The sequence below is a fragment of the Anomaloglossus baeobatrachus genome, chromosome 5 (genome assembly GCF_048569485.1).
Source record: "Anomaloglossus baeobatrachus isolate aAnoBae1 chromosome 5, aAnoBae1.hap1, whole genome shotgun sequence".
Lineage (NCBI taxonomy): Eukaryota > Metazoa > Chordata > Amphibia > Anura > Aromobatidae > Anomaloglossus > Anomaloglossus baeobatrachus.
In genome coordinates, this window is record NC_134357.1 from 50,869,683 (window position 1) to 50,895,186 (window position 25,504).

The 25,504-nt window shown below is 51.9% G+C and overlaps 1 protein-coding gene and 1 long non-coding RNA gene across 15 annotated transcripts in view; one reads left to right on the top strand and one right to left on the bottom strand.

Moving 5' to 3' along the window:
- Positions 1-7,743, bottom strand: part of LOC142310788 (uncharacterized) — a 93,740-nt gene extending 85,997 nt beyond the window's left edge. For both annotated transcript variants that reach the window (XR_012754213.1, XR_012754212.1), the window contains exon 1: positions 7,631-7,743. This is a non-coding gene — a long non-coding RNA (uncharacterized LOC142310788). The remainder of the gene's footprint in view (positions 1-7,630) is intronic.
- Positions 1-25,504, top strand: part of JAKMIP3 (Janus kinase and microtubule interacting protein 3) — a 326,613-nt gene that overhangs the window by 288,719 nt on the left and 12,390 nt on the right. The window lies entirely within an intron of this gene.

Consider the following 25,504-nt stretch of genomic DNA (forward strand, 5'->3'; position numbering starts at 1 on the left):
TGGGTGCGGCCCTTCGCCTGGGCAAGGTGACACACGTACCTTGTATGGCTCACGTGTTGAACCTTGTCGTGCAGCAATTTTTAACACACTATCCCGGCCTAGATGGCCTTCTGAACAGGGCACGAAAACTGTCTGCTCACTTCCGCCGTTCAAGCGCCGCAGCTGAGCGACTTGCATCGCTCCAGAAGTCTTTCGGCCTGCCGGTTCATCGCCTGAAATGCGATGTGGCGACACGCTGGAATTCAACTCTCCACATGTTACAGCGACTGTGGCAGCACCGCAGAGCCCTGGTGCAATACGTCATGACGTATAGCCTGGGCCAACGAGATGCAGAGGTGGGGCAGATCACCCTGATGGAGTGGTCTCAGATCAAGGACCTATGCACCCTTCTGCACAGTTTCGACATGGCGACGAATATGTTTAGCTCTGACAATGCCATTATCAGCATGACGATTCCAGTCATTTACATGCTGGAGCACACGCTAAACACTATTCGGAGTCAGGGGGTGGGACAACATGAAGGGGAGGAACTACAGGAGGATTCATATGCGCAAGGGACAACAACATCACCAAGGTCCAGACGTTCATCATCACCAACGCAGCAGGCATGGGACCAAGGGGGACAGGGATCGACAAGGGCGCATAGTAGCAGGCGAAATGTTGAGCAAGGTGCAGGAGAACATGAAGAAATGGAGGACGAACTGTCCATGGACATGGAAGACTCAGCGGATGAGGGAGACCTTGGTCAAATTTCAGTTGAAAGAGGTTGGGGTCAGATGTCAGAGGAAGAAAGAACGGGTAGCACCTCTATGCCACAAACACAGCGTGGACTTGGTCCGCATGGCTGCGCAAGACACATGAGTGCCTTTTTGTTGCACTACCTCCAACATGACAGTCGTATTGTCAAAATTAGAAGTGATGATGACTACTGGATTGCCACACTATTAGATCCCCGGTACAAGTCCAAATTTTGTGACATAATTCCAGCCATAGAAAGGGACGCACGTATGCAGGAGTATCAGCAGAAGCTGTTACTAGATCTTAGCTCGGCTTTTCCACCAAACAACCGTGCAGGTGCAGGGAGTGAATCTCCCAGTTGTAACTTGACAAACATGGGACGGTCTCGTCATCTTCAACAGTCTACCCGTACCAGTAGGACCGTATCTGGTGCCGGTAACAGCAATTTTATGGAATCTTTTCATAATTTTTTTAGACCCTCTTTTGCAAGGCCACCAGAGACAACAAGTCTGACACATAGTCAACGGCTGGAGAGGATGATACAGGAGTATCTCCAAATGAACATCGATGCCATGACTGTGCAACTGGAGCCTTGCTCCTTTTGGGCTTCAAACCTAGAAAAATGGCCAGAGCTCGCAACTTACGCCTTGGAGATTTTGTCGTGTCCAGCTGCCAGCGTTGTCTCTGAACGTGTATTCAGTGCTGCTGGGTGTGTGCTGACAGATAAGCGCACGCGTCTGTCCAGTGACAATGTGGACAGACTGACGTTCATCAAAATGAACAAGTCATGGATCCAGAAGGAATTTACTACCCCTGTGTCATCCTGGGGAGAGTAAATGCTTGTGGATTTGGAATGTGCTTGATGCAAATCAAAACATCCTGTTTGCAACTAGGGCACAAGTGCTGCCACTGAATGGGTGGGTGTGTGGGGCCCAATTTTTGGAAAAAAAGGGAGACTCCGCTTGGAGTAACCCTTGCTTGCTGTGTTTTTAAAAGAAGCCAAGATGAACAGAGCTGGGATCAGGAAAGACTTTGCTACCTACCCTGGTGTCATCCTGGGGACGGTTAATTATGGCGTATTTTTGAATGTGCTTGATGCAAATCTAGCTGTGAAGTGTACAACTGGGGCACAACTGCTGCCACTGAATGGGTGGGTGTGTGGGGCCCAATTTTTGGAAAAAAAGGGAGACTCCGCTTGGAGTAACCCTTGCTTGCTGTGTTTTTAAAAGAAGCCAAGATGAACAGAGCTGGGATCAGGAAAGACTTTGCTACCTACCCTGGTGTCATCCTGGGGACGGTTAATTATGGCATATTTTTGAATGTGCTTGATGCAAATCTAGCTGTGAAGTGTACAACTGGGGCACAACTGCTGCCACTGAATGGGTGGGTGTGTGGGGCCCAATTTTTGGAAAAAAAGGGAGACTCCGCTTGGAGTAACCCTTGCTTGCTGTGTTTTTAAAAGAAGCCAAGATGAACAGAGCTGGGATCAGGAAACACTTTGCTACCTACCCCGGTGTCATCCTGGGGACGGATAAGAATGGCGTATTTTGGAATGTGCTTGATGCAAATCTAGCTGTGAAGTGTACAACTGGGGCACAACTGCTGCCACTGAATGGGTGGGTGTGTGGGGCCCAATTTTTGGAAAAAAGGGAGGCTCCGCTTGGAGTAACCCTTGCTTGATGTGTTTTTAAAAGAAGCCAAGATGAACAGAGCTGGGATCAGGAAAGACTTTGCTACCTACCCCGGTGTCATCCTGGGGACGGATAAGAATGGCGTATTTTTGAATGTGCTTGATGCAAATGTAGCTGTGAAGTGTACAACTAGGGCACAACTGCTGCCACTGAAGGGGTGGGTGTGTGTGGGGCCCAATTTTTGGAAAAAAGGGAGACTCCGCTTGGAGTAACCCTTGCTTACATTGTTTTTAAAAGAAGCCAAGATGAACAAGTCATGGGTCAGCAAAGACTTTGCTACCTACCCCGGTGTCATCCTGGGGATGGATAAGAATGGCGTATTTTTGAATGTGCTTGATGCAAATGTAGCTGTGAAGTGTACAACTAGGGCACAACTGCTGCCACTGAAGGGGTGGGTGTGTGTGGGGCCCAATTTTTGGAAAAAAGGGAGACTCCGCTTGGAGTAACCCTTGCTTACATTGTTTTTAAAAGAAGCCAAGATGAACAAGTCATGGGTCAGCAAAGACTTTGCTACCTACCCCGGTGTCATCCTGGGGACGGATAAGAATGACGTATTTTTGAATGTGCTTGATGCAAATCTAGCTGTGAAGTGTACAACTGGGGCACAACTGCTGCCACTGAATGGGTGGGTGTGTGGGGCCCAATTTTTGGAAAAAAAGGGAGACTCCGCTTGGAGTAACCCTTGCTTGATGTGTTTTTAAAAGAAGCCAAGATGAACAGAGCTGGGATCAGGAAAGACTTTGCTACCTACCCTGGTGTCATCCTGGGGACGGTTAATTATGGCGTATTTTTGAATGTGCTTGATGCAAATCTAGCTGTGAAGTGTACAACTGGGGCACAACTGCTGCCACTGAATGGGTGGGTGTGTGGGGCCCAATTTTTGGAAAAAAAGGGAGACTCCGCTTGGAGTAACCCTTGCTTGCTGTGTTTTTTATAAATGATCCAAGCTGCACAGAGCTGGGATCAGGAAAGACTTAGCTACCTACCCTGGTGTCATCCTGGGGACGGTTAATTATGGCGTATTTTTGAATGTGCTTGATGCAAATCTAGCTGTGAAGTGTACAACTGGGGCACAAGTGCTGCCACTGAATGGGTGGGTGTGTGGGGCCCAATTTTTGGAAAAAAAGGGAGACTCCGCTTGGAGTAACCCTTGCTTGCTGTGTTTTTAAAAGAAGCCAAGATGAACAGAGCTGGGATCAGGAAAGACTTTGCTACCTACCCTGGTGTCATCCTGGGGACGGTTAATTATGGCGTATTTTTGAATGTGCTTGATGCAAATCTAGCTGTGAAGTGTACAACTGGGGCACAACTGCTGCCACTGAATGGGTGGGTGTGTGGGGCCCAATTTTTGGAAAAAAAGGGAGACTCCGCTTGGAGTAACCCTTGCTTGCTGTGTTTTTAAAAGAAGCCAAGATGAACAGAGCTGGGATCAGGAAAGACTTTGCTACCTACCCTGGTGTCATCCTGGGGACGGTTAATTATGGCGTATTTTTGAATGTGCTTGATGCAAATCTAGCTGGAAGTGTACAACTGGGGCACAACTGCTGCCACTGAATGGGTGGGTGTGTGGGGCCCAATTTTTGGAAAAAAAGGGAGACTCCGCTTGGAGTAACCCTTGCTTGCTGTGTTTTTAAAAGAAGCCAAGATGAACAGAGCTGGGATCAGGAAACACTTTGCTACCTACCCCGGTGTCATCCTGGGGACGGATAAGAATGGCGTATTTTGGAATGTGCTTGATGCAAATCTAGCTGTGAAGTGTACAACTGGGGCACAACTGCTGCCACTGAATGGGTGGGTGTGTGGGGCCCAATTTTTGGAAAAAAGGGAGGCTCCGCTTGGAGTAACCCTTGCTTGATGTGTTTTTAAAAGAAGCCAAGATGAACAGAGCTGGGATCAGGAAAGACTTTGCTACCTACCCCGGTGTCATCCTGGGGACGGATAAGAATGGCGTATTTTTGAATGTGCTTGATGCAAATGTAGCTGTGAAGTGTACAACTAGGGCACAACTGCTGCCACTGAAGGGGTGGGTGTGTGTGGGGCCCAATTTTTGGAAAAAAGGGAGACTCCGCTTGGAGTAACCCTTGCTTACATTGTTTTTAAAAGAAGCCAAGATGAACAAGTCATGGGTCAGCAAAGACTTTGCTACCTACCCCGGTGTCATCCTGGGGATGGATAAGAATGGCGTATTTTTGAATGTGCTTGATGCAAATGTAGCTGTGAAGTGTACAACTAGGGCACAACTGCTGCCACTGAAGGGGTGGGTGTGTGTGGGGCCCAATTTTTGGAAAAAAGGGAGACTCCGCTTGGAGTAACCCTTGATTGCTGTGTTTTTTATAAATGATCCAAGCTGCACAGAGCTGGGATCAGGAAAGACTTAGCTACCTACCCTGGTGTCATCCTGGGGACGGTTAATTATGGCGTATTTTTGAATGTGCTTGATGCAAATCTAGCTGTGAAGTGTGCAACTGGGGCACAAGTGCTACCACTGAAGGGGTGGGTGTGTGTGTGGCCCAATTTTTGGAAAAAAGGGAGACTCCGCTTGGAGTCACCTTGCGGTGTTTTACATGATTTTAGAAGGGCGTGCCATGCCTATATCTGTGTGTCCTCCTCTTTTTCCTTGTCCAGCTGTTTTGTTTTCGCGTGAGTATATGTCCTTGTCACTTTCCAATGTGTTTGAGTTGTTTGTCCCCTTTAGGACACCTTTGAGGGTGTTTTCTAGGTGTTTTTCTGTGTTTGTGATTGCCTGCCATTGTTTCCTATGCAGTTCGAGTTCGGTTCGTCGAACGTTCGACGAACCGAACTCGAACGGGAGGTCCGTTCGGCGAACCAACCTCGAGCCGAACCGCGACCGGTTCGCTCATCTCTACTGAGCATCCGAGCATGGTAGTACCCACTCATCACTAGTTACGAGTATCGAGCACCCGAGCATGGTAGTGCTCACTCATCACTAGTTACGAGTATCGAGCACCTGAGCATGGTAGTGCTCACTCATCACTAGTTACGAGTATCGAGCACCCAAGCATGGTAGTGCTTGCTCATTTTTAGTGCTGAGCATTGGGCCGTTAATTAAATTAATTTGGACCCAGCATATGGTGACTTTTCTATAGTGTGATCAGACCGATATTTATGGTTTTTCACAGGACCAAGCCTTCTGAGATTTCATGACAAATTCAGCTCTGCTACATTGGCACCTATCCATCATAATACAGTTAAGTCTGTTAATTAGGAACATGAGGCCTTCATATCCTCATAAATCAAGTCAGTGACATTTGAAAATATCACATATTGTCTTGTGCTTTGTAAATCATTTAATCCCTACTCGATGCACATCCATGAATTGGATTACACATGGAGCAGTGGTGCAGCCAGTTGGGCGCGTAGACCCCCACATTAGCATGAGAAAAGCCCCTCTCTGTGGAGATCCCACACAGCTGCTGCAGTTTATAGGTTCAGGCTACAAGTCCCCATCTGCCAGCTGTCAGCCTCCTCACTTACACATCTTGGCCCTTTACTCAGTTCTTCGGGTCTTTTTGATGATGATGATGATGAGATCACTCCGAAAGGGTCACTAAAATCCACCTTATCGCTTAACTATAAAGGGAATCTATCATCAGATAATTAGCAATTGTATAAACCGTGTTTTTCTATTACATTTATATATTTTTTTTAAATGGTAACGTCTTAACTCCATATCATGATGTTTGATAACCCCTTAACTCCTGGGCGATTTTTCGTTTCTTTCCTCCCCTTCTTCCAAGGGGAGCCATAACTTTTTATTTTTCAGTCAATATAGCCATATGAGGGCTGGTTTATTGCAGGACGACTTGTTCTTTTGAAATACACCATTCATTCTGCCACATGGTATAGTACTAAATGAGAAAATAATTCCAAGGGCAGTAAAATTGGAACTATAAGTGCAATTCTATATTTTATTTTTTTTTTATTTACCATGATATGATATGATAAAACAGACTTGGCAGTATATGTCCTCAGGCCATTACGTGTACGTAGATACCAAACATGTATAGTTGTTTTTTTTTCTTATTATTTAACCCCTTCACCCCCGAACCTGGTTTTCACGTTCCTGACCCAGGCCATTTTTTTTTTCAATTCTAACCAGTGTAATTTTATGATGTAATAACTCTGGAACGCTTCAACGGATCCCAGTGATTCTGAGACCATTTTTTGTGACATATTATGCATCATGTTAGTGGTAAATTTAGAACAATATTGTAGTTTTGCATTTATTTGTGAAAATATTAGATATTTGGCAGATTTTAAAAATTTTACACTTTTCAAACTTTGAATTTTTATGGCTATAAACTAGAAAGTTATGACGCACAAAATTGTTAACAGCACCATTATTTTTTTTGTTGTTGTCAGAAGGATATGCAAATGTGTTCAATGCCACTTATGATATATACATATCAAAAGGCAGATAAGAGGCTAAAACATAACTTTTAATAAAAGTATGTAAAAGACCTAATACTTAAGGCCCTGTCACACACAGAGATAAATCTGTGATAGATCTGTGATAGATCTGTGGTAGATCTGTGGTAGATCTGTGATATATCTGTGGTAGATCTGTGGTAATTCTGTGGTAGATCTGTGGTAGATCATCTGTGGTAGATCTGTGGTAATTCTGTGGTAATTCTGTGGTAGATCTGTGGTAGATCTTTGGTAGATCTGTGGTAGATCTGTGGTAGATCTGTGGTAGATCATCTGTGGTAGATCATCTGTGGTAGATCTGTGGTAATTCTGTGGTAGATCTGTGGTAGATCTGTGGTTGCAGTGAAATTGTGGACAATCAGTGCCAGGTTTATGGCTGTGTACAAATGTAACTATGTCCATGATTTCACTGCAACCACAGATCTGCCAAAGATTTATCTCTGTGTGTGACAGGACCATAAGCATCCCCGACTGCTATCAGGATATAAGGCCTAGGCCACGCCACACAAGAGAGACCCCCTCAGGGATGCCACAAATATAACAAACTAAACAAACAAAAAAACAAAAAAAGAAAAATATATACATATTGTGTTTCCACGTGTTATCCGGACAGTGGTCCCATATACATAACAAACTTAATAGGAAAGCACAAAATATATAAATAATATAGATTGTTGACAGCGGTCAACAGTTCAAATGTACATAAAGCATTGATAGTACAGTTGATATAGAAAAGATTGGAATGGTCTCACCAATTAGGTGGTCCGCTGGGTAAATCAGTCTCTCCCTCCTAGGAGTCCTAGAGTTGCCATGGCGTCACTAACCCTAGTCCTGATGGGAGATATCCTCAACTGTTACCCCAGACTTCTGCCCTAACAAGGGCAGACCACAGCTATCTATAATGTAAACCTCTGTACCTAGGTTCCATAGATTGTTTGTGAGCTGGGGTGCAGGACCTCTGCTCCTCTGTAGGACAATATACCCTCATGAATCTATATCGACGAAACGCGTAGGGTAGCTATTAGGGAGAGTACAGAGGTTTACATTATAGATAGCTGTGGTCTGCCCTTGTTAGGGCCGAAGTCTGGGGTAACAGTCGAGTAGGCGCTGTGTGCTGCCGCAGGAACGACGAACAACCAGCGGCATGCACCACCAATGATATTATGAAAAGGAGCGACGTGTCAACGATCAACGATTTTTGCCGTTTTTGCGATCGTTGATCGTCTCTCCTAGCTGTCACACGCTGCAATGTCGCTAACGGCGCCGCATGTGTGAAGTGACCAGCCAGGGAGGCCTCTGGCTGTGTAGTCGTGGCAGCACTATTTTCAAGGCACATCCCTGACTCCATCACTTCCTTAATGTTGAGAGAGTGTATGTCGGTATCTTCATCGGCCGATGCACAAAGAGGCTGCAGGCAACAGTCCAGATGCAATAAAAACGACATTTATTCACAACGATAAAGAGAAAAACACTCCGGTCAGCGGATTTCGGCAATATTAGTGGAGCTGGGGACAACCTGCCCAAACGCACCCTCTGATGGGGATATGCCCAGAGTACTCCTCCCACTCTTCAGCCAAGCATACACCGGACCCACACCGGCAGAATAGGCTTCGAGGTTGCGCCACTGGACCCCCACTCTTCAGCCAAGCATACACCGGACCCACACCGGCAGAATAGGCTTTGAGGTTGCGTCCACCTCCTTATCTCCGGTGTCCCCTGATGTTCCGCTCACACAATCGCACTTGCCGCTCCAGATGTTCACACTCCGCTGACCCGGATCCTCTCTCCCCACACACATTCAGACCTTGCCTAGATATCCGGCCGACTCCTCCTCCCCGGTGGCAACAGCCGTCCCACCCGGCCACTAGGGGGTGCCCTAACACATCACATAACAATATAAAATTCAACACTTTTAATAATCACAATGCCGGGTAACTATGCTAAACTAGTAGGGGGTAGGCCCACCCACTACATGTGCGTCACTAACGACGTGACCCCGACGATATATCGTTAGCGATGTCGCAGCATGTAAAGCACCCTTAAGTGAATGCAGACTTCTAAAGCCTGGCAGCAAGTGGTGCGCTCACTGTCAGGATTCTATGGTATCGCTTGTGAGAGCAGGCAATCACATGAGTGCAAGTATGTAATTGCATACACCCTGCCACATTTCGACTAGTCGTGCTTGTCCTCTCTGTGCACTTCTATTGATCAAGGGTCGAGCACGTCTAGTCTGTTCTTGACTGCATGTATCACATAGTTGTGGTCATGCAACCGCCCGTCCTCATGAGCAACACCAGGGAATCCTGAAAGTCTGATAAAGTCTGTTGAAGAAAAATAATCTGTTTAGTATTTTTTTTTTTTCAAATATATAGTGTTCATCATAAATGAGTACACCTCAGATTTGTCAGAAAACATTTAGTTTCCTTTAAGAATAAATATTTTCTATGGGATATCATATTAAAAAATATTCCCAGAGATGTAGTCCATTGATTGCAAACAAGGTTTGTTATTTTTCACACCCCAAAAAAGTAATATTCGTAGCAATTTCATTTAAGACCATGTTGCAAAATGAGTACTCCCCAATGAAAATCTTAGGAGCAATCCTATAGTTTGGACTACAAACTTCGAATCAACAAGAGTTCAACCACAGGTTAGTCTAATTATTCATTAATCAGGTGTCCAGCAGACGGGTGACTATAACAGAGCATTACTTAAAGAAAACCCCTTACCATTGCATGGTGTCAGCAATGGCACCATATGGAAGAGAAGTGTCACAAGACCTGAGAAAGAAAATAATTTATTTATACCAAGGTGAATGCTACAAGAAGATCAGCAAAACTTTACTTATCAGTCAGAATACTGGAGTAAAGTAATACAAAAATTTAGCAAAGATGGAACAGCAACCATGTCACAAGCTGACCACGGAAGTTAACACCTAAACAGGTGGGTCTTCTAATGAGATTGTTGAAGAAAATCAACATGTAAGATTACTGCAGTTAGCTAAAGACGTATAAAGCCAAAGCAGGCAATACGGTGTACACTGGAGAGGAATGGCATTCTTGGGTGTCGTACACATATAGTCTCTCCTAAAGTCCATGCAAAAAAAGCCACCTAAAATTTGCCAGGGTCCATGCCGAATAATATGTAGAGTAATGGGTCTCTTCTATTCTAGAATGATGAGACCAAGATAAATATTTTTGGAACTGATGGCATCCAAACTGTATGAAGTTGCGAAGGTGAGGATGGAGTGCAAAGAAAAATGCATGGTGCCTACAATGACACAAGGTGGTGGCAGTGTCGTTATGCAGGGCAGCATGAGTTGATGGTGTTGGAGCTACATGTTATTGATGGTATCATGAATTCACAGATGTGCTGCTCTGTATTGAAAGAGAAGATGCTATTATCACTCCGTGCTCTTGGTAGACGCTCATTTTACCAATAGGACATTGATTCAAAACACAGCACATCTAAGGGCACTGCTGCATTTCTGAAAATAACAGGGTGAAAATTATTTACTGGCCAAGTGTCTTGGGGAAGAGGGGAGAAAGTGAGGTTACTTTAACTTAAGTATAGGCATCCAACACTAAGGGTATACCCGTATACCCATGAAATGGGTGTACTTTGTGCCTTATGTTCTTTGAGCCAGTATACTGTTGTCACATGCTTGTGTAGCGCCCCATGGGGCAGGTGGTTAACCTACTCGTTGCCAGGCCATTGCCGGTCGGGTCAGGCAATGTCACGGGTGGCCTTGCCCGCTTCCGTTGCCCGAGGCGTACAGTAAATGATGGGGGAAGCGGGGTAATTGGGAGTTTGTCGTGACGCCACCTGTGGTATGCGGCCAGGTGTAGCAGCCGTTGCAGGATTCCTCGCCGGGGCAGGTGTTACAGCAGTTGGGATGCTGCCACTCCCCACAGGCAGAGCGGGTCCTGTGTGGATGAATAAAGGAGGTAGGTAATGGCCGTTGGCGCCTAAGCGCTGGGCAGCGACGCTGGTGAGGACAAGCCAACACAGTCTCTGCAAGTTCAAGGTGTAGTTTACTCACAGCTTCGGTCACCAGCCCAGTAGTACTGGTCTCTGCCGTGATGGCCTCTGGTCAATCCCAGGCAAGCAAGGGGCCATCACCGGTGTTTGAATAGAGAAGGAGAGAGAGAGTCCTATTTCTAGGGTGTCCCCCCTCAGCAGTTAGGTGCCCTGGCTGAGCTCCCGCTCCAAGCCCCAGGCCTAGTAAAGTCCAATTTTTCCAGAGACGTCTTGCCAGAACTATGGTCTCGACGCATCTGCTCATGATGTGAGTGTGTTGCGCCTATATCTACTCCCAGGTGGAACCCGCCCCCCCAGGTGGCTGGCTTCAGTGACCGGGTAAGTCCCATTATCGTGATGGCCACCCCCTGCCTACCCTGAGCCATCCCACCATGTGTGAAGACTCCTATGCTGTATGTAGTGTGTAAATGTGGAACACCGGTGATTAACCCCTCTCCTTACCTGAGATAGATACCGCACCTTAATTCAGGTGCAGTACCCTGTGGCGACCAGAGCCTCAGGGGCGCCACACTTGCCTCTCTCGCTTGCATTGAATATGGTCTGGTAGGACCAGAGCAGTGGGAATTTCCTCGTTATGAAGTTGCGTGGACCTAGTAATCCCAAGGAAGTTCTCAGTGATGTGTTCCAGCTGCTCCGGAGTATTAGAGTGTACGTCAAACCAGGGTCCGGCAAATCTTTTTGCTCAGCTCCAGACTAATTACATCCCACTTTTAAGTGTATATGGTTCTCCTTGGGCTGAATGGGCCTAACAAATTCCAAACCCAGACCCAGTCTACGGAAAGATAACTAGACACTGAGTTAAAAGGGTTGTCAACCTCTTAGATGTTGATGACTTATCCTTTGGAAAGTTCATTAATATCAGATCATTGGGGATCCGACATCCAGCAACCTTACAGATCAGCTGTTTGCTGCTCAGCTACCATTAATTTCAGCTGAGCTGCAGTACTTAAAGTTGACCACTATACAGTGTATTGAGCTGTGTTACCCTGCAAACAGATGATCTGTCACGCTAGGTATGGGAAAGTACCAGGCGAGTGGTGGAAGGGGACCCCTGCATCTAGGGAAGGGGAAGATGGTGACCTCTGACCAAATCTACTGTTCGTACCTGGGGTCCCTCACCACCCTAAATAGGTTCCTCACCTATGCGCCGAGTTGGATACCTGACCCTAGATATCCCTAGTGCTGGAACCTAAATAGGGAATGGGTGGGATGAGCTCTTTGTTAACTCAACTAATGCTAAAGGAAGAAACAAGGAGGACACACAGGAGGACTATGCATGAGCTACTTATCCACAGATGACTCAGACAGGAGTTTAGCAAAGCTTCAGCAACAATACCACAGAGGAGTACAAGCCACCTGTTTGCAACCACAGCTAGAACAAACTAAATAATATTGCCAGCACAAGTCCAGGGAGTATTTAAGCACAAGGGGAATACTGATAATCAGTAGCTGAGTGGAAGGCGAGCTCCTGCTGGGTCCAAAAGGGTGAGAGAAGAAAATCCAGCAGGAAAGCTACCTATACTAATGACTACTGACAGCAAGAACAATAGAAAGTCATGGAGCATTTTGCACAGCCAAATGCTGTGATCTTCTATTGCCAGAAACCACATGACTGTCTGTCACCCGTGACACACCCGTGGCATGATCAATGGGAGGGTTACATGTTGGATCCCCAATGATTTGATATTCTTGACTCATCCTAAGAATAGGTTATCAATATCTAAGCGGTAGACAATCCCTTTTATTGACCTAACGGAGAAAAAGAAGTAAACAAAATAGTTCACAGATTGCCTGGTTAGAGTCCATAATCCTGTATAGGATTTACAGTACTTTCCATTTTGTGGTTTTACAAGCCTCAATCTGTATACTCCTCAGAATAGGAGTTTATGGGCCAAAGACATCTGGTCCTTCTAGAAGACACAATCCACTCATGAATATTTTATGTAAATGTTTCTGCAGACATCACTATCTGATGTGAAAGGGTTTTATGATGATAAATTATTCATTGTTATATAATTACTGACACCGTCCGGTTTAAGGTTTATAATGACCCGCCCTGAAAGTAAACCGCGTATAGTGCTGACAAATGTGACGTAATAACTAAGCAGAAGTTATGTAACAAGCCAAGTAACTGAGACTGAAATCAGACACATGGGCTCTAACCACAGCAAAGGTGCAGCACAAAAAAGCAGCAAAAACACTCTTCCATCGTAGTACAGTATCACCACAATGGCGGATGCTGTAAAGCACCATAGTGGAACATGTAAAGGGGAGTAGGATATGTGAGTGTGACGCCCTGGACTAGCCAGGTAATCACAGATAGGGCCCCGCACAACACCTGTCACCTAAAAAGGTGTCATCAGCCAACCATTAAACCCTAGTCACCTCTCTCAGAGCTTGATGGACACACCAGGGGGCGGAGCCAGGCGGTTGGCCATGCCCACCGAGGAGTTCAGAGAGCCGGAGGCAGGAAACCACAGGTCAGTTGAGTTGTAGTCTGTTAGTGGAGGTGAAGGAGAGTGGAAGTAGGCCTGTGCTCAGGTCTGCAACTAACTGACAGGTGCCAGGGTTGGAGCCCGGGCACCTTTGGCTAGGAGGCAAGCGGTGGCCTCAGCCTGCAGGAGCCGGGAAGATGGCTCGGTGGAACCGTGGTAGACTGGGACAGGGTAGTGGCCCGCCAGTACCGACCCAGGGAACCAACTCGGAGACCGGAGCACAAAGGGGGTTACTCAGACCCTGAAACGAGGTCCAGAAGCCACTGGACCGTGTTAATTAACTCATTGCGGTCTGGACTATAGATCTTTTCACACCTGACTGAAGACAACAGCCCAACGAGAGGGATAGAAAGCCACCGTGTGGCGCCCTGGACAAGCCAGGGGCCACAGAACACAACATCCACACACCCCACACTCCCAGCAGGCACACCGAAGTCAGAACACAAAACCCTTGTTGCCTTCCTCCAGGGGCTGATGTTCACACCAGGGGGTGGGTCAGGCGGTTGGCCCCGCCCACCAAGGAGTTTGCAGTCCTGGAGGCGGGAAAAGTAAACAGATTAGTTTTGGAGGTGAAAGTGAGAGGAACGAAAGTGGTAGCGGAGCAACTAACTGACAGCGTCCGGGTGTGTGGCCCGGGCGAGACAGCAAGGTTGGCAGACGGTGGTGACCGTCTGCAGGAGTGGCCTATCGGAGTCTACCGTAAGGACTGTGGACGGGCGGTGGCCCGGCGGTACCGGACCGGTACGCAAAGAGAAGCCAGCACCATCTGGCAGGGGCTTACGGACCCCGGCAAGGCTAGGAGTCGCCGTGAATTTGCCGAATTCGTTAGTGAAGGGAACCTCCTGGGTTTCCCAACGACCAAGTCCCGACAGAAGGCAACAGTCCAACCAAAGTGAGGGAGACACCGCCACCGCCAAGGCAACCGTTTCTCAGGGCCAGAGCCTGCGGGCAAAAGGGGCTCCTCCGGCTCATATCCAAGCTGGGGAGCGGGTTACCGGTGGGAACCCATCGGAACCATCTACCGTATCTAGGTGCAGGGAAAGGCAGTCACCATCAACCTGCCGGGAGAAAACAACACCGCAGCCGTCTGTGGGACCCATCCATCCAGCCGTGTGTTTTACCGAGAACTGTGTCCTCATCATTGGCTGAGTGAGTACCACTGTGCCGTGCGGCACAGCGCTGCCCCCGCGACCCTGCACCTCACCAGGCCCCGTAACCCGCCAGCCATCCATCCCTACCCCATCACCGGGCCCCGGGACAACCAACCCCCTACCTACGGAGGGGAGAAATAACAACAAAGCTACTCCCTGTCACCGCTCCCGGGATCCCCGTCCAGAGCAGCGGTGGTGTCACTAATATCACCACAACCGTGGGTGTAGTCACGGACAATAATCAAAACCCCCACAATCAAAATCCCCTTTTCACTCACGGGCGAGGAGCGCCGCTCGAGTCCCCGGGATCCAGCCCACCGCTCGAGCCACCACCGAGCAGCAGCACCAGCCGAACCCGAGCAGTGGGAGAGCGCAGCGTCCCCTCCTCCGCCCGCGACAACTTGGCGTCACGAACAGGATCTTACCGCTCTGCCGTCTGGTAGAGGTGCGCCTTGTAACCGCCGGAGGTGTCCAGCCGGAAAATTTGAGAAGCCGCCATCTTGGGCACGAAGAATTCCCGCTCGAGCGTCTCCTCGAGTAGTGGAGGCGCGAAGGCCAAAACCCCGCCCCTATAGAGGAGGAGCCGGAAAGAGACCAAGGGGGACGAAATGGCGGCTGGTCGCATGTGAGCGCGGCTATGGAAACAGGGACGCCAGGACCCTGCGGCGATCTTGTTCCTGGGAGAGGCCGCCAGCAAGATGTATATGCCGTCCCGTAGCACCGTAGCCCCCGCGCCTGGAACCGCGGCGTGGGTGGAGATCCGGACCGCGCAGCTCCAGCAACGGCTGCAGGTCAAAATGCAGCTCCTCTTGGAGGAGTGGGAGACCGACATGACGGAGGTCATAGCGACCGTGCAGAGACGCGAGGAGGAAGTTGCGGAAGGGAGGGTGAGTGACCCACGCCCCGGTACCCCTAGTGGGTCGGTCATCGTGGCTGCGGGACCCGGTCTAAACCCCCTCGCCCTGCTGCCTCCCTCGCCACCCGTCCCGGCTGCCGTGACCCCGCCACTAGGCCCGCTACCCCCGCAACCGGTAGCGATACCCAGCATGTCCGCCCAGGCGGACCGACCTGTAGCCGGAGCCCGTAGTCGACCGGAGGTGCTACCATGGAAAGCCCCGAAGCCTGAACCGGAGGCAAACCCCGAGAGATTCCCCGAGCCGGAGCCGACAGACCGCTCCGTGCCGAAGGCCCAGCGGAGGAAAGCCCCTGTGCCTGTTAAGAGGGGGACCTGGGGAAGCGTGCCAAGATGGGGAATGGACAGCTTCCGCCGGTCAAGGTCCACTTTGCGGTGTAAGGGACCGCTGCTATGGTGGGTGAAGAGTGAGCGGGTTGCTGCTAGCGATCGTCTGGAATGTCACAGACGATCTACGTACACCGGTCTGCCCTAACCCGTGAGGGTTGTATGGCAGGGATCACACGGCTCGGTGTACCTGTTGCACGGGGAAGCACGTGTGCCAGTGGAAATCACGAGAATATGGCACGAGGGTAGCACAGAGGTGCCCACGCACGTGTGCTTTCAATAACCAGGTGAGTCCGGTGGAGACTCGAGGAGCTCACCTGGAACAGGAACACGGCCTGTCGAAGGAGCTACTGCCGGAGCAGCAAGGCAGGGACACGGCCTGCAAACCAGGTGCTGCCTAAGCAGCAAGGGCCAAGCCCACGGAAGACGATAATGCCTGAGCAGTGGCGTGGCAGCACGCTGCCAGACATCCAAACATAGAAGGACGGTCACGCGCCGCCATGATGGCAGGGGGAGCTTTTAAGGAGGTGTCGCTCCAGCCAAGGGCGGGCGCGAGGCGGAGATGACGGACTTGACCCAATCAGGAACCACGACGTCCCAGCCTGGCCAGTCAGGATTCACCACGTCACCAGCCTCGTCATCAAGCCGTGTGACGTGAGTGGGCGAATCAGGACCCACCAAGCATTGCACATGTTCACCCTCCTGCCTCTGGGAAATAGAGGCGGGATCCTCGGTCTCACAATGTGTAGAGATAACGGGAGTCTCACTGCTTCCCTGAGCAGAAAACCTCTGCACATTGCACAACCTCACAGACCTTCGGGGCTGCTGAGCAGGAGGAGCCGTGGCAGGCAAGGAATGGGAGACCGCCTCATTTCTTGCAACAGGAGTACCACTAGGTGTCACCCTTGTGCTGCCTCTCTGAGGAGGTTTCTCCTGCACTCTGCGCAGTCTGGCAGAACTTCGGTGCTGCTGAGCAGGAGCGCTTGTGGCAGGCAAGGAGACTGCCTCATTCCTTGCCACAGGAGAGCCACGAGGTGTAACATGTGCCCATCCCCCACACCTCGGCTGAGGTTGCACCGGGTTGCTGCTGCAAGGCGGCGTCCAAGGCCAAGTCATCGTGGGACCTTCCGCCCAGATCACCAGCAGTGGGCAGTGTCCAAAAGGTCTTGCGGGGCCCGACCCGTGCGCCGGAGCTCGCAGCAGCGCTGTACTGGGATAGGGAGCCGGTACCGTTGGGCACAGAAATCGAGGAAAGGGAAAGGAAGAAGGTGGAGTTGGTGGCCCGTGCAATCCGGGAGAAAGAGAGCCTCCGCCAAGCGACCTTCCGTGTCTGGGGCCCCCTGTATGAAGGGCAGGTGAGGCGGTTTGATGTTTGTCGGGGCTATGGCTTCATATATGAACCGGGCCTGGAGGCCGAAGTATTCATAGCCCGGTGGGATGTTAATGCCCACCTGCCGGAGGAGCACCCAGGCCGTAACCTGATGCCGGGTGACCTGGTGCAGTACACCCGGCACTGTGGGGAGAGGGGGTGGTTTGTGCTGGATGCCAAGCTGAGGGGCAGCCAAGAGGCCCGGGTGTCCACCACATCCCCTCCCCCAGCAGACACCGAAGAGTCGGAGTAAGGGCAGCGGAATGCCGTTGTCACTGTCCCCGTTGGGACCACGAACATTGTGTGTTAAAATTGTGGTTTTAAAAGTTTGAAAATGAATGATAAGAAAATAATATACCGTGGAAAAGTCACCTGATTTGCAACCTTGATTTGGAACCGGTCGTTGCCGGCAACTGGTCCCCGTTGGGACCCCCTTCACCATTTTGCATAAGGAACTCCTTATGAACAGGCCCGAGAACTAGCAGGGCAACCACAAACTTGTGGCTTGTAAATAATGTTGTTATGGCTTCTACCATTACCGCCTCCAGAGAGGCAGATTGGAGGAAGGGCCCGCAGTGGAGCAGGCTGGGGCCCAGCCACCACCGGAACCGGTGGCAATCCTCTGGGGGTTTCAGGGGTTCCCCATGCACGTGGGTCCCCTGAAAAGGACAGAACCCGCTCGGGCAACTTGTGCTGGACTGGGGTCAAGGGGTGCTGCCTGTTTGCTTAGGGGCAGCATCAGGGCCAGGTTGCTTGGGTGGGAGAGAGCGGAAGCCGTAACCGTTACGCAACGTTTAAGTAAGAGTACCTCCCGATGTGGGAAAATGTTAATATAATTGTTATGTGTTACCGTTTTCTATTTTTCAGTTGGTGAAAATAAAGCCGGTGATGGATGGGCAGCCCGCGGACGGTCTGCATTTAACTAAGGGGGAATGTGGCGCCCTGGACAAGCCAGGGGCCACAGAGCACAACATCCACACACCCCACACTCCCAGCAGGCACACCGAAGTCAGAACACAAAACCCTTGTTGCCTTCCTCCAGGGGCTGATGTTCACACCAGGGGGTGGGTCAGGCGGTTGGCCCCGCCCACCTAGGAGTTCGCAGTCCTGGAGGCGGGAAAAGTAAACAGATTAGTTTTGGAGGTGAAAGTGAGAGGAAGGAAAGTGGTAGCGGAGCAACTAACTGACAGCGTCCGGGTGTGTGGCCCGGGCGAGACAGCAAGGTTGGCAGACGGTGGTGACCGTCTGCAGGAGTGGCCTATCGGAGTTTACCGTAAGGACCGTGGACGGGCGGTGGCCCAGCGGTACCATACCGGTACGCAAAGAGAAGTCAGCACCATCTGGCAGGGGCTTACGGACCCCGGCAAGGCTAGGTGTCGCCGTGAATTTGCCGAATTCGTTAGTGAAGGGAACCTCCTGGGTTTCCCAACGACCAAGTCCCGACAGAAGGCAACAGTCCAACCAAAGTGAGGGAGACACCGCCACCGCCAAGGCAACCGTTTCTCAGGGCCAGAGCCTGCGGGCAAAAGGGGCTCCTCCGGCTCATATCCAAGCTGGGGAGCGGGTTACCGGTGGGAACCCATCGGAACCATCTACCGTATCTAGGTGCAGGGAAAGGCAGTCACCATCAACCTGCCGGGAGAAAACAACACCGCAGCCGTCTGTGGGACCCGTCCATCCAGCCGTGTGTTTTACCGAGAACTGTGTCCTCATCATTGGCTGAGTGAGTACCACCGTGCCGTGCGGCACAGCGCTGCCCCCGCGACCCTGCACCTCACCAGGCCCCGTAACCCGCCTGCCATCCATCCCTACCCCATCACCGGGCCCCGGGACAACCAACCCCCTACCCACGGAGGGGAGAAATAACAACAAAGCTGCTCCCTGTCACCGCTCCCGGGATCCCCGTCCAGAGCAGCGGTGGTGTCACTAATATCACCACAACCGTGGGTGGCGTCACGGACAATAATCAAAACCCCCACAATCAAAATCCCCTTTTCACTCACCGGCGAGGAGCGCCGCTCGAGTCCCCAGGATCCGGCCCACCGCTCGAGCCACCACCGAGCAGCAGCGGCAGCCGCAATAGCAGCAGCGGCCGGACCCGAGCAGTGGGAGAGCGCAGCGTCCCCTCCTCCGCCCGCGACAACCGCACAGGCAGAGAAATGCCACGGGCCAGCGTCTGCGGGCAAAAGGGCTCTCCCGACATCCACAACGCCGGCGAGCGGACTCCCGTCGCTGAAGCGCAGGCAGTCCACAGATACACAACACGGTGCAGGAAAAAGTCAGAGACCACCGAACCGGGTGGGGGACCAGACTGCGGCCGACTGTGGGCATCGACCACCATCAACTTGTTTTACCAGAGACTTGTGTGTGTTACTAATCGTGAGTACAACAGTGCCCTCCGGCCGCGCACCTCCCAACCACACAACACCCAACGGGTCCCGGGGCCATCATCCCTGCCCACGGAGGGGTTAACATCTTGCTGCATAAACATGTCCCCCGGGTGCCCCGTAACTGCAGCAGTGGTGTCTACCTTCACCACATTCCGTGGGTGGCGTCACAAACTTAACCACGGCTTCGGCCGTACACCTACGTCCAGTAAACCGCCAGCCCCCCTTTCAGATCGAATTGACCACACCACAGGGCCCCCGGGTCCGGAGACGCTCGAGCCACCTACCAGCGAGCCCGGATCCGAGCGGCTTGGCTGCAGCCGAGCGTGGGGCGGTACACGAGCACTAAAATGCCTGAGTTCTCAATACTCCAAACGAGCAGGTTGGACGCTCGGATGGACTTGACTTGAGTCACGAGCATAATGTAAGTCAGCCTTTTTCTCGGAACCCCTGCTGATAACCTGATTAATAAAGGAGTCACAGTGGCACAGTCGTCTACTTCACAAGGTGCAAGGTGTTGGCAAGTGTCGTGCATGACTGGTAAATATTTTTGACATCCGTGCCAGAGACTGTCCCCTTTGTTTCTGCTTCAGTTGTCGGGCTGTGTCACTGTCGCGGGCGGGGAGGAGGGTGTCAGCACACCGCGCTCACCCCTTCTGCTCGGGTCCGGCAGTTGCTCCTGGTGGCTCGAGCTGCGGGCCGGATCCCGGGGTGTCTCGAGCGACACTCCTCGCCCGTGAGTGAAAAGGGGGGTGTTTGTTGGGATTATAGTTCGTGACGCCACCCACGGTTGTGGTGATGGCACCACCGCTGCTCAGTGTGGGGGTCCCGGGGATGGTGATGGGAGCAGCCAGGTGTTGTGTTGCCCCTCCGTGGGTAGGGGTTGGTGATCCCGGGGCCCGGTGAAGAGATGCAAGGTGTAGGGCCTGGAGGGCGCAGGGACGCGGGGGCAGCGCTGTGCCTTGCGGCACTATGGTACTCACTCAGCCTGACACGGACACAGTTTGTACGGTAAACCAACGGCTGGTAGGACGGTCCCACAGACGGCTGCACCTGCACTCCCGGTAGGTGACGGTGACTTCTCTCTTCCTTGCACCTGTGTGGTCTGGTGGTATCGGTGGATTCCCTCCGGTTACCCGCTCCCCGACTGCAATCTGGGCCGGAGGAGCCCTACACTTTGCCCGCAGGCGCTGGCCCTGGGGAAACTTGTGCCTTGGCGGTGGCGGTGTCTCCCCGTTAATGGTCGGGCTGTTGCCGTCAATCGGGACTTTGTTGCTGGGGGATCTGCGTCCCCTTCGCTGACGGATTCGGCAAATTGGGCGACTCCTAGCCTTGCCGGGGTCCGAGAGGCCCCTGCCCTGGTGCTGACTGTCCTTCGGAACACTGCTCCAGACCACCGGGCACACACAGCCAACGGGGTCCTTCCAGGAACTTCCGAACTGTCCCACTCCGGACAGTCACCGCCGTCGCTGACCTTGCTGTTCTAGCCCTACACACAGCTGGGCTCTCAGGCTCTGTCACCACTTCTTGCTTTCCTCCTGTTCCACTTTCCTTTCCTTCACTTTCACTTCTTGTTGTTTACTCTAGCCCCTGCCTGGGCTACTCTGCTGTTCACTCCTTCATGTCCCTGACAGTTCTCCTCTCTCCAGCTCTCCCCTGAGCTATCTCTGCTCTTCACTCAAGCTCCTCCTGAGCTAATCTGCCTGGTTTACTTCCTGCCTCCAGAGTCGTGAGCTCCTTGGTGGGCGGAGCCAACCGCCTGGCCCACCCCCTGGTGTGCATCACAGACTCCTGGAGGGAGGCAACAAGGATTTCTGGTTAGCAGGTGTGCCTACCTGGAGTGTGGGGTGTAGTGGTGTTGTTATCTGTGTCCCCTGGCTTGCCCAGGGCGACACATTCCCCCTTAGCAAAATGCAGACCGTCCGCGGGCTGCCGTCCTACACCGGTTTTATTTTTCTGTAAAAGGGGATAACAAGGGTTAATCAAACATAAGCATAACATTTTTAATCAACTCTTCCCAAGACGGGAGGCACATTTTACTTTTAACGTTTCAACGGTGTACGGTCACGGTTTCCGCTCTCTCCCACCCAAGCAACCTGGCCCTGATGCTGCCCCTAAAACCCAGGCAGCACCCCTTGACCCACAGTCCAGCACAAGTCACCCGAGCGGGATCTGTCCTTCCCTCCAGAGGGTAGCCACCGGTTCCTTTGGTGGCTGGGCGCTGGCCTGCTCTGCTCAGGGCCCTCCCTCCAACCTGCCTCTCCGGAGGCGGCATTGCGGAAACAGTAACGGTACCCAACATATTTACAAGCCACTAACGTTTGTGGTTGCCCTGCAGAGTTCACGGGCTTGTCCATGGATAGTTCCCATGCATTTTTAAACTTTAAACGGTCCCCACGGGGACAACGGTGCCGGCTCCTGCCGGTTGCTAATCACTGCAGACAATCAGGTAAACTTCGGTAAATCATTTTTCATTTTTCAAAACTTTCAACTTTTTCAAACACACACACAACAACCTTTTACATTTGCGGACCCCTTTCACTCATAGAACGGTCTCCCTGTACCTAAGTGGGGGTCTACCTAGGTTGGAACGGGTGGACCTTCGGGGCCCGGTGTCGGTGGTGCTAGACAGTGGGGTAGAGGGAACAATCGGTTCCTCCTCCCTGCTACAGTGTGGGGCAGGCGGAGGTGCAGGGGGGCTGGGTACAGGTTCATCCCTGGGCAATGGCACTGGTTCTGGCTCACGGTTAACCGCTTCCACTACTTCTTCATCCACGGGTTGTGGGAACAGTATCACTGGAAGTATCACCGCGCCGTTCTGTGTAGGCCAGTTTGCTGGGAAGTCACCCATTACAGTGTGGATTACCTCTGCTGCCTTTTCCACTGGTGGAGAAACCGGTACTTCAGCTTCTGCTTTCAATACTGGGGGGCATTTTTTCAGATGGTCCCGAGAAACTGTGGCCAGGGTGCCCCCTTGGTCACGACTGATCTGGTAGGTTTTCCCATTGTCCCACTCGGTGGGTTGTACGACGTAAGGGACTTGCTCCCACTGGTCATCCAGTTTGTGGGCTTTTCTCTTCCGTTTCAGCACCACATCTCCTGGCTGGAAAGGACCTGCAGGCGCCTTCTGGTTGAACCGGTGCTCTTGCTGTTCTCGACTTCGACTGAGGTTTTTCTCTACATACTCCTGGATTTGCCGGTACTGGGCCCTCCTCCGACTCTCCCACTCTGCCGTTGAAGGGAGTGCTTCCGGAGCTTCCAACCCCATCTCCAGATCCACCGGCAGGCGGCCAGGCCGAGCCCTCATCAGATACGCTGGGGTGCACTTCGTCGAGCTGGTTGGGATATTATTGTACATGTCGACCAAGTCGGGTAACTTCTCCGGCCACATGTTCCGTTCTTCCAGCGGTAGCGTCTTGAGGAGCCCCAGGACCAAGTGATTCATTTTCTCGCACATGCCGTTGGTTTGGGCGTGGTACGGAGTGGTCCGGATCTTCTTGCAGCCGTACAACTGGCAGAATTCGTGAAACACCTCTGCTTCAAAAGCCGGGCCTTGGTCAGTCAGCACCTTCTCGGGGTACCCATGAGGTCGGCAGAAATAAGCCTGGAACGCACGAGCAGCAGTTCGACCAGTCAGGTCCTTGACGGGGACTACCACCATAAATCTTGAGTAGTGGTCTACCATGGTCAATGCGTAGGTGTACCCACTTCGGCTAGGGGTGAGCTTAACATGGTCTAGGGCGACCAGTTCCAGCGGCTGATGGGTGACGATGGGATGTAACGGTGCCCTCTGGCTAGTCTCATCCTTTCTCCTCAGCGTACAAGGACCGCACTCTCGACACCAGGCTTCCACCGATTCACGCATCCCACTCCAATAGAACCGCTCCCTCAACAGCATCTCCAGCTTCTTCCACCCGAAGTGGCCAGCACCATCATGGTATGCCCGCAGTACAGTAGCGACATCAGCCTGAGGAACGATTAACTGGCATATTTTCTCATGGGTCTTCGGGTTGATCAGCTCACGGTACAGCCTCCCTTGGTGTAGGTAAAGCCGTTTCCGTTCTTTCCACAAGCGTTGGGCTTCGGCTGGAGCGCTGGGGTCCATTCCCATGGCGCCTTGTTCCACCAGAGTCTTGACAAGGCGGACAGCCGGCGCTTGGTCCTGGGCGTCCTGCCACTCTTGACTGGGCCGCGGGTCCAGATCCACCCTTTGCTGACATACCTGTACCCTCTCAGTAGGCGGCTGGTGAAACGCAGGCAACTCAATCTCCTCGAGGTCGTCGTCCTCACACCCCTCTTCTGACAAATGGGGCATCCGGGAGAGTGCATCTGCATTGATGTTGACACGACCAGCTCGGTACTTTATGGTGAAATCATAGTTGGCTAACCGGGCTACCCACCGCTGCTCCAGCGCGCCCAACTTGGCCGTGTTCAGGTGAGTTAACGGATTGTTGTCCGTAAACGCGGTGAATTTTGCTGCCGCCAGGTAGTGGCGGAACCGCTCTGTGATAGCCCACACCAACGCCAATAGCTCGAGCTTGAAGGAGCTATAGTTCTCAGGGTTCCTTTCGGTCGGCCGGAGTTTTCGGCTGGCGTAGGCAATCACCTTCTCCTTTCCATCCTGGACCTGGGACAAGACCGCTCCTAGCCCCACGTTACTGGCGTCCGTGTGGAGAATGAACGGGCGCCCATAGTCAGGGTACGCCAAGACCTCTTCTCCGGTCAAGGCCGCCTTCAACTGGCCAAAGGACTCCTCATGCTGGTCCTCCCACAACAGTGGGGCTCCAATGGGTCTACCACCTTTGGTCTGTCCCACGAGGAGATCTTGCATGGGGGCAGCCATCTTCGTGTACCCCTTTATAAAACGCCGATAGTACCCTACCAGACCCAGGAACTGCCGTACTTCCCTCACTGTGGTTGGTCTCGGCCAGCTCTGGATGGCAGTGATCTTCTCAGGGTCGGGGGCAACACCATCCGCACTCACCACATGTCCTAGATACTGCACCCTGGGTTTCAGCAGATGGCACTTCGAGGGCTTCAACTTCATCCCGAACTTGGCAAGGGACGCGAACACCTCGGCCAGGTGCTCCAGATGGGCTTCATACGTCTGGGAATAAACAATCACATCATCCAAATACAGCAGGACGGTCTCGAAGTTTAAATGTCCCAAACAGCACTCCATCAACCGTTGGAAGGTCCCGGGGGCATTGCACAGCCCAAACGGCATGCTATTGAATTCGCAGAGCCCCATCGGGGTGGTGAAGGCGGTCTTCTCCCGGTCCTCGGGGGCCACGGCCACTTGCCAGTATCCGCTGGTGAGGTCAAGGGTCGAGAAGTAGTTTGCAGTTCTCAGTGCAGCCAAAGATTCTTCAATACGAGGCAATGGATAGGCATCTTTATGGGTTATCTGGTTGATCTTCCGGTAGTCCACACACATCCGCATGGTACCATCCTTCTTCTTGACCAGTACCAACGGAGCGGCCCAGGGACTACAACTGTCCCGAATAACCCCTGCCTCCTTCATATTCTTCAACATATCTTTGGCACACTGGTAATGTGCAGGGGGAATAGGTCTATACCTCTCTTTGATAGGGGGATGTTCACCCGTGGGAATGTGGTGTTGGACCCCCTTGATCTGCCCAAAGTCTAGGGGGTGCTTACTGAAAACCTGTTCGTACTCCTGCACTACCCTGTGTACCCCTGCCCTGTGATGTGTAGGGGTATCATCAGTGCCCACATGTAGCTGTTGGTGCCACTCCTTGGTGTCCCCCTGGGGTGGGGAAGTGCTGGTGGTAGGTGGGAGTGTGGGTGGACGGGCTTCCTGGATAGTGTGAGGGTCCAGGGTGAGCAGTTTGGCAATGGTGGCATACCGGGGGAGCCTGACTTCCTCCTCCCCACAGTTCAACACTCTCACAGGCACTCTCCCTCTCTTCACATCTACCA